Raw genomic sequence first — 13,840 nt, 5'->3', positions numbered from 1 at the left:
GGAGAGTGTCAGGAATCTGATTTTGAGTTCTGTTAAAAATCTGCCTGCAATGTTGGAGACCCAGTTTCGATCTCTAGGTTGGGAAGATCCCCTGGAGAAGGAAATGGTGACCCACTCCAGTATTCTTGCCTGGGAAATCCTATGGACAGAGGAACCTGGAGAGCTACAGTTCATAGGGTCGCAGAGTTGGTCACGATTGAGCGACTAACATCTTCATCTTCACATGTTTTCAATGTCCCAGTTTCCTACTGCATGCACCTCCCCTCTGAGAACCGGAGGGGAGGCAAGGTCTAGTAATTTCAGCCCTTTGCACTTCCTCTTATAGCACTGGGGAGTCTGACACTTGCTCGACCTTCTCTGTAACCAACTCTCTCTCCTGCAGCGTCTCGGGCAGTGGTGGGTGTAGAGCTCTGCATCTGGACTCAGCAAACCTCTCTGCTGTAACCAACTCTCTCTCCTGCAGCGTCTCGGGCAGTGGTGGGTGTAGAGCTCTGCATCTGGACTCAGCAAACCTCTCTGAGCTTCAGTTTCCTCATCAGTTAAGTGGTAAGGGTGCTCCCAGTCTCAAAATGCTGTGGTAAAGATTACATGAGTCCCTTTTATACCGCTGGGGGGCCCAACAGAGAGCAGAGTACAGGCCTCTTCCATGGGCCATGGTTTTCTTTGCAAAGAGCCATGTTCTTATTGGGTGACAATCTCTCGATCCTCTTAGAAGTGACAGAGGATAACTCCTGCAGTGTTTAGGAAGAATGGGTGACCATTTCACACTGACATGATACTGGGAATAAGTGAAGTCTGTTATAAATATATTTTTTTAATACATACTTGATCTTTGAACAGTGAAGTGAGAAGCTTTGAGCATGCCTGCCTGTTCTGCAGATGGAAAGATTGAGGTGCTTTGTGATCTAAAATCTCACAGTAGCTAACTCTGCAAGGAAGAGAGGAGCGTGGCATTTATTGAGAATCTTGGGTGCTAGGTACTTCTACTTACTTTATCTGATTACAACCTTTTGACAACCCTCTGGAGGAATTCTGATTATCTTTCTGTCTAGGCTGAGGAAAGTAAGACTCAGAGAGGTTGTGTAACTTGCCCAAGACCACACAGCAAGGTGGACAACTGGGTTGTGATTCTGATTCTGCCTGACTCCAAAATGCAAGCCCAGATCCCAGTGGAGGGAGCCATGCCTTTTAGGCCATGAGTGTAATATTGAAATCTCTGGAAAATGCCTGGTTGTTTGGGCTTATCTTTTTATTTTTAAAAAGATATTGTTTATTTAGCTAGCTAGCTACCTCCCTAGCTGTGCTGGGTCTTAGCTGCGGCATGTGAAGTCTTAATTGCAGCACGTGGGTTTTAGTTCCCCAACCAGGGATTGACCCTGGGTTCCCTGCATTGGGAGCAGAATCTTAGCCACTGGACCACCAGGGAAGTTCCTGGGCTTATCTTTTTATACCCCCATCCCAGTGGGGTTCTCCTGGTAAGGAGATATTGGGGCAAAACATGGACACCTGGGTCCATGGCTCCGTGAGGCGATGGCTTCCATCTTTGCCCTTGCCTGCCTTCCACCAGCAGTGGTAGCACACCAGCCCCTGTGCTACCCTGGGGATACAGCGTGGAGTCTGTGACACGACCCCTGTCCTCAGACAGCGTCCACTTCAGCAAGAGAGAGAGCCATCTGGGAGGCAGAATGAAGGAGGTGCCAAGGAGGGGTGGGCAGAAGGACAGGTTTGGAGACTCAGAGGTCCACAGCAGGGACTGTTCAACATCACACTGCAAGTCAAGGAAGACTGCGTGGAGGAGGTGCCTTTGGAATCTCATTTTGGAGCAAGGTTGAGGTAGATAAGGAGAGGGAGAGCAGAGGGACCACGGGCAAGAGCATGGAAGCACAGAAAGAGGCCAAATGTTTGAGAAAAGAGGCAAGTCACCCCGGGCAGGGCCACAAGCAGTGAGGCTGAAGGGCAGCTGGGGGCAGCGCCTGTGCCTCCGGGACACCGCGTGGTCTGTGAGGGATGCAGACCCTCAGGGATGCAGACGTCAGTTCTCCTGCTGCAGTTTGCAGTCAGTAGGCAAGGCTGGAGCCAGTTCCCATGGCCTCGTCTCTTCAAATTAGGCTGAAGAGGTGAAATGACTTCATCGCTGCTGTTTTGCCAGTTGCCTCTTCTCTCAGGATTCCCCCCTGTTAGATCCAAGGACGATGGCATTCACACCCGCCCACGGGCCTCTTGGATCATTCCCAAGGCCATTCAGTAGAGACTCCACCTCACTGCAGTTGTCAGGAGACCTCTGCTATTTTCTAATCCTGTTCTTATAAAAAAAATTCGCACATTGAAAAGGCCATGTTTGGAAAAATATTATATATATATTTCTTGGTAAAAACAGGCCATAGTTAAATCATTATGCTGTTGTCACAAGCTGAATTTTATTAGCATTTCACCTGTGGTTTGGTGACAGACACCGGCTGGCTGAAAACCATTGAAAAGGAATTCTTGGTTGATTAATTTGTTCTTGTTCCTCACAGTTCTGACACCTAGGAAATACTTAAACTGTTATTTTACCACTTTGTGCAAAACCAGTCTGAGTGTCGGAGAGCTGTGTGGGCAGAATGTGGATGTTTTTGACCTCAGTGGTGGGAGTCAAATTTGAAATTTGCAGAGTCCAGTGCACCTGGAATTGGAGGGACTTCAGTGATTGAGAAGTCCAGGGCTTTAGTTGAGAGCTGCTGGTACCTGGCTGCTGACGTGCACATGGTAGGTCAAAATCTGCTTGTATACCTCCAGTGACAGGGAGCTCACTACCTTAACATCAGCTCTGAGATGTTGCTAGTGGGTGCGTTTATTTATTTTGAAGTATTTATTTATTTGGCTGCACAGGGCCTTAATTGTGGCATGCCAGATCTTTAGTTGCAGCATGAGAACTCTTAGTTGTGGTATGTGGGATCTAGTTCCCTGACCAGGATTGAACCTGGGCCCCCTGCTTTGGGAGCGCAGAGTCTTCGCCATTGGACTACCAGCCAAATCCCAGGACATGTTTAATGATGTCACACAGGAAGTAGCACAGCCTCCACGTGTTTCAGTTTTAGCTCCAGGGTTAAGCTGGAACAGCCTTGGGCCTTCAGACCCAGGAAGCTGTTGACTGCACCAAGAGGACAGAGATTCAGGTGCAGACGAATGTGGGCTGCCCGCTGCCAGTGACTGGGAGGTCCCTGGAGTCTGCCCTCAGCAATAGTTGTGTAGACCCAGGGTCTGGGGATCCAGGAGGAAGAGACAGACACCCCAGCGCCAGGTGTGTCAGAGGAACAAGGTGGTTTGTGCAGAATCTTGCAGACCAGATGAGCTTGGAGGGTATCTCCTCCCCTGTCCTGGTTAATGCCCTTGCCAGTCCTCAGAGGGAAAAGCTGGAGCTCGGAAATCACTGAGTACCTGTATCATTCATTCAACAAGTATTTGCCTGTATGTTTCAGATCATGTATTACAGCAAAGTGGTTCCTACGGAGTGTGGCCTTGATCATGCTCACCAAACCTTTTTACTGTTGTCTTAAAGTCAGGTGTGAAAGCTGCCCTTGGAAGGATGATAGACAGATGGTATTACAGATACATTTCTGGACCAAGGGGACTAGGAATTTGGCTGGGGTCTGGAGCCCTGGGTCCTGACCTTTGGACTCCAAGGTCTGGGCAGCCACTGGGCCCCAGGACTCCAAGATGGTGGGGAGGGGGAGAGGTGTAAGACAGAAAGAACTGCTTTCTCATCAGGGTCCCCCAGAGCCACCAGGGGTACTTATTCACCAAGCAGAGATGCAGAAGGCCTGCGGTGGGTCTGGCCTCTGCAGTTTGAGCAGGCTCCCCAGGAGATGCTTGTTTGAGAAAGGCCGCCCTTCAGAGCACCATCGTAACCAGGCATGGCTGCCCTAGGTGTGCTGCGTGTCACAGAAACACTGAAAGATGATAAATGTTGCACCAATTTGCATCCTGTAAATTGGTTGTGTTGCATCCTCCTGCCCTCCGTGCCATCTCTGGTCTACGGAGAACTACAGTGTCTGAGAATCCTTTTCTAAAGGGGCTTGACACACTGCCAGGAGTCACCAGAAACAAATACTTCACTCCTTCCCATGTTGTCCTGCTTGACGCCTGGAGAAATCTCTCGTCTTACCCACTGGACCTTGGCAACAGATGCTGGTCCGCAGCTTGCACCTAACAACCCGGTCTGGCCATTTTCTCCATGGTCCAGTCTGTACCCGCTCCCAGCTGTGGGTCAGAGAGCTGAGACCGCCAGTGTGCAGGACAGCCATCAGAGCCTTGGTTAGCAAGAAGCAGGCCCCGCTTCCCCGGAGTCCAGAGATGGTGTGAGCAAAGTGGGCTCTGAAGATCCTACTGGTGAGAGGTGCCTTTCTCACTTCAGCTTTTAACACGTCTTGTGAGGAAGAGCAGGGCAGAGCCCCCAGCTGCATAGGAGCTGTAGACACTGGCATGTGGGCCCATGTTCCCTGCAGTGGCAGCAGGGGAAGGTCTTGTCACAGGGAGTCCCCCTGCGGTTCTGCACCCAGCCACACTTCCAGCCTGCTTTTCCCCCTTGACCTCCAGGGAACCTGAGCTCCACATCCCACTGAACGTTTAAGACTTTCTGCCTGCCTTGCATCGTGACCCTGGCCTAGGCTGGGTGTTACAGACTGAATGTTTGTGTCCTCCCCAAATTCATATGCTGAAATTCTAACCCCAGTGTGATGGTACTAGGAGGCGGGGCCTGTGGGAGGTGATTAGGTCATAAGGGTGGAGCTCTTATAAATGGGATGAGTACAACTATAAGAGACTCCAGAGGGGTCCCTTGCCTTTTCCGCCATGTGAGGACACAAAAGACAGAAACCTGTGAACCAGAATGCAGGCTCTCCCCACACACGGGATCCGCCGGCACCTTGACACTGGACTTCCCAGCCTCCAGAAATGGAGAAATACATTTCTTTTCTTAGAAGCCTCCCTGTCTGTGATACGCTGTGAAAGCTGCCCAAACAGACTAAGACTGGAGCGAAACAGACTGAACTTGAGCAGATGGCGCCACTCGCTGAGACTCAGTGCCCGCATGCACACGGCGAGGCTGCCCGCCTCCCACAGCATTTGTGGAGGAGCGTCATTGGGTTCCCTCTTTCTTGCCTTGCAACAATTTATGCCATCTTATTTTCTGCCTGTGAGGACAGCACAAGCTTTTATTCATATCTGGGGTTCTTCATTGCACCTAGCTCAGAGCCTGTCATTACACGAGAAACCAGTGGTCAGAGGGGAGATCGCAAACCCTCAAAGACTCTGGCTTCCCCTCCAGGTGGGGAGCGAGACCAGGCCTATGCTTACATCTGTGTGACCTGACTCTGTACTGGATCCATCTGTCTCATGTCAAAAATGAAGCTCAGTTTCCTTCCCAGTTCTCAGTCTCTGAGAGTATCCTCTGTGCCGGGCACAGAGGGGTCCCTGCACACTGTGACCTCTCCGTGCCCTCCATCTTGGAGTCCTGGGGCCCAGTGGCTACCTGGACCTTGGAGTCTAAAGGTCATTTTCATCATGAGGTTTTGGTTTTTTCCAGCTTTGAGCAAATAAAATTAAAACTGACTGGGTAATAGTACAACAATGACCGGGGCCTTCAAAAACATTTGGGGAATTGATTTAGTGTTTTTACCAGTATTCTTATTTTTTGTAATGAGCCTAACCTGCTGTTTAGATTAAAATGCTATTTTCTCATGTGGCATAAATGCAGTATGTATGCAATTGAGCCCAAATAAAATTACCATTTACGTTTTCATCAAATGGGGAATAAGCTGATGAGGACAGTTGAAATGCAATTCATGATTATGTAAATTAAGCTACCTTCAGGACACTGATATGTAGATAAATGAGGCTTTCATTATTGTGAATCAAGATACCATTAACCTTGAAAATTATATACAATTGTCACGAACATTTCTTAAAAAGTAAAAAAAAAAAAATTGACAATCTCGTTTTGTGGTTCTTTTTTTCCTTAAAAAAAAACTATTGTCCTAATTTTATTTTCTTATTAGCTTTATTAAGATATAGCTGACAAGTAACATTGTGTAAGTTTAAAATGTACAATGTGAGGATTTAATACACATATATTGTGAAATGATTATTAGAGGAGGGTTGTTAATACCTCTATCACTTGACATAATTACCATTCTTTTTTGTGTGTGTATGGTGAGAAAAATCCCCACTCCAGTACTCTTGCCTGGAAAATCCCATGGACGGAGGAGCCTGGTGGGCTGCAGTCCATGGGGTCGTTAAGAGTCGGACATGACTGAGCGACTTCACTTTCAGTTTTCACTTTCATGCATTGGAGAAGGAAATGGCAACCCACTCCAGTGTTCTTGCCTGGAGAATCCCAGGGATGGGGAAGCCTGGTGGGCTGCCGTCTATGGGGTCGCACAGAGTCGGACACAACTGAAGCGACTTAGCAGCAGCAGCAGGTGAGAAAAATCTTAAATATATTTAAAATTTACTCTCTTAGCAACTTTCTAGTGTATAATACAGTATTTACTGTGATCGCCAGGCTGTACATTAGATCCCCAGACCTTATTCATGTTATCAAAAAGGGCAGTTTGTACCCTTCTACTGACATCTCATTTCCTCAACCCCCAGCCCCTGGCCATCACTGTGCTAGGGCGTCTGAAAGTTTCTGAGGCGTTCTATGGATATGCCTGCTCCACTCTTCTTCCTCCTCCTTGTGGCAGAATTCTTACCCTTGTGTGCCTTCTCTTGATCCTGCAACACATCAGGCAGGGTGCTGGCATCCTCCCTTTTATTTTCCCAGAGGTAGAGCTGACTTTCTAGTTTGCGGTGTCCCTGTGGACTGCAGATTTGGCTGGCCTTCTGTGTGAGCTCACGACCGTCTGCCAGAGCTCATTTTCGCGGCCATCGGGGGTGCACACAGAGCGCCGGCCCTAGGTTGGGGTTGCGTGTGGGTGAGGCAGGTGGAGTACTGGGTGTGCCCCTGGACCAGGTGGGTGGATCCTCATCCCAGGTGGTCCCAGTGGCTCGTGGAGAGGCTCCTTGATGGAGTCCAGAGTCCTTGCTCCTTTAATACCTTCTGAGGTTTGATCTGCTGTTTCACCATGCTCTTCTTGTCCTCCCATCGCACAGCTCATGACTCTGTACTCTGCAGGGAGCGAGAGAAATGGGCTTCTTTGGCGATGTCCTGCACAGTGGGGGAAATCGTTTGATTTCCCCACTCACTCACTCACACATTCTCATTTTCCCCTGTGGGACAAATCACGGGCCAGAAGGATCTCTCTTGGCACTGAGCTGTGTCACCTTGGGGGAACCCTCTCCACTGCATCCAGACTTGTATTTTTTTCTGCTGTGACAGTGGGCTAGAACTTCTCTGCTGGAAACCTGAACTTCCACGATGGATCTGTCCTCTGTGAGAGATTGTTCCTAAACGGTGTTCTCTAGGGGCTCCTGGGCTGCAGCCAACAGGGGCTGGAGCCAGTTTGTGGTCCACTGCAGAGTCAGCAGGCAGGGCCTAGGTTTGTCTGCCCATTACCTAGCACACAGGTGGGCAGACTCTTTCCATGCTATGGTGTATGGTGCTGGATCCCACAGCTCCCACACAGGCACTTTTGTCCATCAGTGGGCACCGAATTATTGCTCTTGGGGGATATGAATGAAGGACATCTTATTCAGCCATGTTGTTGGTATCTTGCAGTTCTCTCTGTGGGTCCCTAGGCCAGGTTGCCTGAAGATTCAGCTCTGAATACAGCAGGTCTCAGGCTCAAAATCACCGGCAGTGCCTTTGTAATGACTTCTTAGGGCTCTGTATTGAACTCAAACAAATGAGGATGGTGCTTTCTGGGTCCCTTCATATGTTTATTTTTCCCTGGAGAAATTAATTCCCCAACACTCCACTCCCAAGTGTCTGTTGTTGAGAGTAGTACGATGTATCGAGGAGAAAGGAGACCTGATTAGCATTCTGATTCGGTTACTAAGTGGATAGATAACCATACATCTTCTTGGGTCTCAGCTCTGTCATCTGTAAAGTGGGGATGATAAGACATTTTGTGTGTCAGTTAGGATTCTTTGGCTATAAGCAGCAGATTCTGAATGTAGCTAACTTGAGCTAGAAAGGACTTTGTTGGGAGGATATGGGTGGGGAATTTAGAAAAACAAAGGAAAAACTGAAAAAACTTCGCTGAAAGAATAGAAATCATGGCACCCTTGGGGACTTAGTCAGCAGATTTCAGGCTGCCTTTGCTGAGATGAATGGACAGAACAGTTTGTTTTAAATCATTGTTAAACAGTTTGTTTAAATCACTCTGCTCATGATATACGTGTGTGGGAGGGTGAGTCAGGTTGGCCTCATTTGGGCCAGGTGTCCACCTCCCGCCTGGAGGAGGGGGCTTGTTGACCTCTAGTCCCACCAAGATGGTGTGTGGTAGGTGAGGGGAAAGCAACAGCTGCCTGCAGCGTTTCCTTATCTGTTACTGAGTGTCTGTGGCAAGGGGCAGAGCCAGAAGGTGAATCCAGACCTTCTGACCCCACCCTCTGGCTCCTTCCATCTGCTTTCAGTGGCCACTCCAGATGGAAGCTGACAGTGTGGGGGTCCAGTGATCAGAGCTGGGGGCAGCACAGGGGCTGAGACTCAGCATCCCAACAGACCAGAAAAAGGAGCTGGCCTGAGAACACCCAGAACCCTGGTTGCTTCCCGGTCTGTTGACCTTGGAGGGACTTGGATGACCTCTGTCTGAGCCAGGCTGGGTGGGGCCTGGCTGCTGTGTGCAGCTAAGGGGATCTAGTTGTGTTGGGGTGCAGTGGTGGGGGTGCATAACCTCAGGGTGCCCCCCCAGCTCAGCACTTGGATCGGCACTGCTCAACTTTGTCTATGCATGAGTGCCACCCAAGGAGCTTTTAAGTCCCTCATGCCTTGGCTACATATCAGAACCTGAGTATCTGGTGGAGGTCGATGTTTAAAGGCTCCCAGGTGATTCTTTGGTGCAACTGGGGCTGGGAGTTCTGTTTCTGGGCTGCAGTCATGCAGCTGTGAATGTTGGCTGAGAATCTCCTGTTGCTCAGGATTTGCTGTCTGGGTGGCTGACAGAGTCCCTGCATCTTAACTTGATCTGTGGTGCACGGGCGTAGCGTGGAGAAATCTCAGATGTGGGGAGCTGGCTGGAGGCAGAACGCAGGCCTCCTTGGCCCTGTTCCCAAATCTCTGAGGACCTCTTTTTAACTCTCTGAAACCCTAGTCTTTGGCTTTGGAATTAAGAGCCAGTACCACCCATCTGAATGCAGGGAGTAAAGGGGAAAACTGTAGGATGAAAATAAAAACCCACGTCTCCAAGAGCTGTTCTGACACATGAGATTCTAGATAGAGGTTAAAGGGACCAGAATGTCTTCGTCTATCAATGTGGGCCAGTCTTGACCTGTGACAACCTTGGCGTCCTAGGTAAGGGGACCTCAGTTAGGCTCTTGGGGGCAGGACAGTGAAGAGGTGAGGTGGCATGGGGGTGGTGAGAGAGTGTGGAGGGAGGGGTCACAGTGCTCACCCTCCCTGGTGCTCCAGGCAGTGTTGGCATTTCCATTTGGTCGCAGAGGCAAGTGTCCACATAATGTGTGGGGCCCAGTACAAAGGAAATGGGAGAACACGTATAAAAAATTACAGAGAATCACAAGATGGTGATTTGTTGTTTAGTCTCTAAGTCATCTGACTCTTTAGCGACCCCATGAACTTTAGCCCGCCAGGCTCCTCTTTGCCTGGGTTTCTCAGGCAAGACTACTGGAGTGGGTTGCCGTGCCCTCCTCCAAGGGATCTTCCGAACCACAAGATGGGGCTTCCCAGGTGGTTCAGTGGTAGACAATCCACCTGCTAACGCAGGAGACATGGGTTTGATCCCTGAATCGGTAAGATCCCCTGGAGAAGGGAATGGCTACCCACTCCAGTATTCTTGCCTGGAGAATCCCATGGGCAGAGAGGAGCTGGGGGGCTGTAGTCCATGGGGTTGCAGAAGACATGGACATGACTGAGTGACTAAACAGCAAGATGGTGATTGCAGAGCATAAACAAAGTGTGGGGCCCTGTGAGATGGCACAGGTCGGCCCCACACCCGTGAAGCTGGTCCTGCCTATTACTCTAGAGTTTCATAGGCCCTCAGGACTTAGGAGGGAGAGAGAGCACGTCCAGATGGGGTTGAGACTGGGGAAGCACCCTAGCAGTAAGCTCATTCCTGGGAGGAACCCTTGACCAGGTCCTGCCCAAGGAGGAGGGTTGAGTGGGTGTGGGAGCGAGCCGCAGGATATTTCAGACCACCTCCACAGGGTCAGTTCTATGGAAGGAAGCTCTGACCAGGATGGGGAGTGAGAGCTGTAGAGAGATGGTGGGGCGTGTGAGTGGTGATTCGAATCACTGCCCACCCCCAGCTGTAGGCAGCCTTAGTGATCAAGTGCTGCTTGATCTTCCCAGACGGGCGTCTTCCACCAGTGCCTTTCACATCCCCCGGGGATCTTGTTAGAAAGCAGAGTCTGTCTTTGTAGGTCAAGAAGAGACCTCAAAATTCTTCATTGGCACCAAACCCCAGGTGGTGGTGTTGCTGTGGGTCTGTAGACTACATTTCAGGTGTGGAATTCCTGCTGGATCCTTCCTTTCAATCCCCAGTTCCTGCTGTTGTCTTACTGGCTTTCCTGGGAACATTTCCTACAAAATCACTTTGTTCCAAATCCTCATCTTACAGTCTGCTTGGAACTTGTCCTACGACATTCATGAATTCATGAGGTGGGTAATGCCATCACCAGTTTGCAGATCAGAAAACTGAAATCCTGAGAAGACAAGTCACTGGTACAAGGTCCTGCAGCCAGTGAGGGGCAGAGAGGGGCCTCCATTCAGGTCTGCCGGACATCCAGGCCCACTCTCCTCTCCCCACACCATTCGTCAGGCAATTCTCCCCCTGATGCTGAGCCCCCTTGGTCATGCCCAGCGTTTTGCTTCATTGTGTTCAGGTTCGGAAACCAGTTGGGAGCAGTTACAGGCCACCCCTGCTCCCCCTTCTCAGTCAAGCCTCCAGACTTGGAACCCTTTGTGCCGTGAAAATGCACCAAGATCTAATTGCAGCGCCAGCCCCAGGATTCCAGTCCTCCACTTGACATGAAGCACCTCTCAGGGCTCCATTTTTCTCTTATTTTGGCCATAAGACAGTTAAGCAGCGGGTTCTCCAGAGCCATTAAATACGGCAGAATGTCGGGATCAATGGAAAGCTCTTCTGTCCTTTCATCCACGCGGAGACAGAGCGGAGGTCAGGTGTTGTGTTCTCAAAGGGCTCCCTCAGCCCTGCCACCCAACGGCTGGGAGGCGGCACGGGCTGCGTGACATCCTGTCACCCCGAAACAGCTCATTCTGTTCCCTGATGAGATACTCAGGGCAGATGAAATGGCATCGACCTGCTTGTAATGGTAAACACCACCCCAGCTGCCTTCATAACTGCGACTGCCTCCAAGATGCAAAGAAAAGGGACAAATATTTACTTTCTGGTTTGGAGGAAGCACGCCCATTTCCTAAAAGCTCATTTTAACCTCGGACCCTGAAAAGCAAAGCGTTTGTGGGGTGCCTGGCTGCCCCTCCCAGCCAGACTTCAGTGCAAGATGTCTTAACGCTGGCTTCTCCGGCTGGGGTCCTTCCGCAGGGTAGGGGGCGTTGTGGAGTTAATGCTTCTCAAAAAATGAACAAGTATTTTGGTGGAAATAATAAATATGACTGCAAGTGGGTGCAGCAGTGGGAGGGGAAGGGGGCCAGGGTACTAACGAGAGGTGGGAGGAGGCCTGGGTGCCCCAGCCTCCTTACCCAGGCAGACCTCAGTTTATTGCCTCATTTTAATGTGCTTTGAAGATAGGGCGGGGTTTTTTTTCTTACAAATTGAAAGTTTGTGGCAACCCTGCGTAGAGCAGGTCTGTCAGCACCATTTTCCCAAAGTGTTTGTTCACTTCACTGTCACGTTTTGGAAATTCTTGCAATTTTCAAACTTTTTCATTGTTATTAATATTTGCCGTGGTGATCTGTTGGTCAGTGATCTTTGTGTGGCTATTCAAAAAAAATGATGACTCGCTGAAGGTTCAGATGATGGTTAGCGTTTTTTAGCCATATAGTATTTTAAAATTAAGGTATGTATATTGTTTTTTTAGACTTGATGCTGTTGCACACTTAATAGACTATAGTATAAGCATAACTTTTATGGGCACTGGGAAACCAAAGCATTTGTGTGACTTATTATTTTTTTCAATATTTGCTTTACTGCGGTGGTTTGAAACTGAACCCCCAAATCTCCAAGGTCTGTCTTACAAAGAACCACACTGCACAGAAGTGTCGCTCGCTCCCCTCTCTGTCTGAGGGTCACTTCTTATTGTTGTTCAGTTGCTCAGTCATGTCAGACTCTTTGCGACCCCATGGACTGCAGCATGCCAGGCTCCTCTGTCTTTCACCACCTCCTGGAGTTTCACTTCTTGGTCACCTTCTTTTAAGTGAGGAGCAGGGGCTCCAGGAGGAAATGACTTTCCTTTAAATCTCAGGTCTGCCCCTGCGTGCTAAGTGACCTGAGCACGTTCCCTCCTCTCCCCCACTGGTTGTCTCCTCATCTGCACGGGGCTCATGCAGCTGTGCCCAGATCACTTTGGACAGAAGAGTGAGTCCTGACTCAGTATGTGATATGCTTGCAATCAGTTCATAGCTGTCAATCTGTAGTTTCCAAAGCAGGAGAGCCTTCAGGGAAGGGGTGGTCAGCCGAGCTAGGTCAGGATGGTGGGTCAGAGTTACCTAGTGAGTGAGGATGGGGGCTGTTCTCTATAAAGTGCATGAGTCCATCATCTGGCACCTGGCCCTCCACCCCATTTGTATTTTTAGTTTATATTTTACTTAAGGAGCCAACAGTGCTCTGGATCAAATGGCAGCTCAGGCTATTGGCTCTTTCCTTGAACCCAATCCATGACATGCCAGCAGAAGAAGGTGGAGGCTGATGGATCCTAGAAGTGCTCTCAGCTACTGATATGAAGCCTGTGAGACCCTTCGATAAGCAGAAGAGGGTTGGGTCCTAGCATGGGATGACCTGGTGCCTTAGAGTAGGAACAAGAGGTGGAAGGAGCAATGGGTCCTTTCTGTATCACCCCAGTGACCCCCACTGGGGGCATCTGGGTTTTCCATCACTGCAGCTTAAGGCTCTTCTGGAGCTCAGGTCCTGGTTCCCATGGGCACAGGAAGGGATCCTGTGAAGGCCTGGTCATGTTCAGCCTCTCATGCGGGTACACTAGCAACTCAAGAGGAGTTGTAATGCTGGTAGGAGAATAACAGGGAGGGCGTGTTGCTGCTCCATGATGGGTGTGGGAGAGGTATGTCTGGGATGCAGCAGGCACACTGGGGTACCAAGTGAACAAGTAATAATAGGTGTGGTATTCAGGGAGGGCATGGTACCCAGAAGTCTCATACCCTTTGAAATGAAGGAGTGGCAGGAGCCTAGACCAGTAGAAGAGCTGGCCAAGGGTGTGTGAGAAAAGAGCTAGGGGAGTATGTTAGCTTCCTGTGTGCTCAGCTGCTCAGTCACGTCTGACTCTGCAACCACATGGACTGGTAGCCCACCAGGCTCCTCTGTTCATGGAAATTTTCCAGGCAAGAAAACTAGAGTGGGTTGCCATTTCCTACTCTAGGGGATCTTTATGACCCAGGGATCAAACCCACATCTCTTGTGTCCCCTACATTGGCAGGTGGATTCCTTATCACTGCGCCACCTGGGAAGCCCTATAGTAGCTTCCTGCTGCTGCTAAATTGCTTCAGTCGTGTCTGACTCTGTGTGACCCTATAGATGGCAGCCCACTAGGC

The 13,840-nt window shown here is 49.8% G+C and overlaps 1 long non-coding RNA gene across 1 annotated transcript; it reads left to right on the top strand.

Annotated features, from left to right (window-relative positions):
• Positions 1-9,006: 9,006 nt before the first annotated feature.
• On the top strand, positions 9,007-11,966 carry LOC129630855 (uncharacterized). The gene is made up of 2 exons (XR_008703788.1): positions 9,007-9,433; positions 10,981-11,966. It is a non-coding gene; the product is annotated as an uncharacterized LOC129630855 (long non-coding RNA).
• Positions 11,967-13,840: the final 1,874 nt, after the last annotated feature.

Source organism: Bubalus kerabau, chromosome 17 (genome assembly GCF_029407905.1).
Source record: "Bubalus kerabau isolate K-KA32 ecotype Philippines breed swamp buffalo chromosome 17, PCC_UOA_SB_1v2, whole genome shotgun sequence".
Lineage (NCBI taxonomy): Eukaryota > Metazoa > Chordata > Mammalia > Artiodactyla > Bovidae > Bubalus > Bubalus kerabau.
The sequence above is the reverse complement of the archived record's forward strand: the minus strand, read 5'-3'. Positions and strand labels throughout refer to the sequence as shown.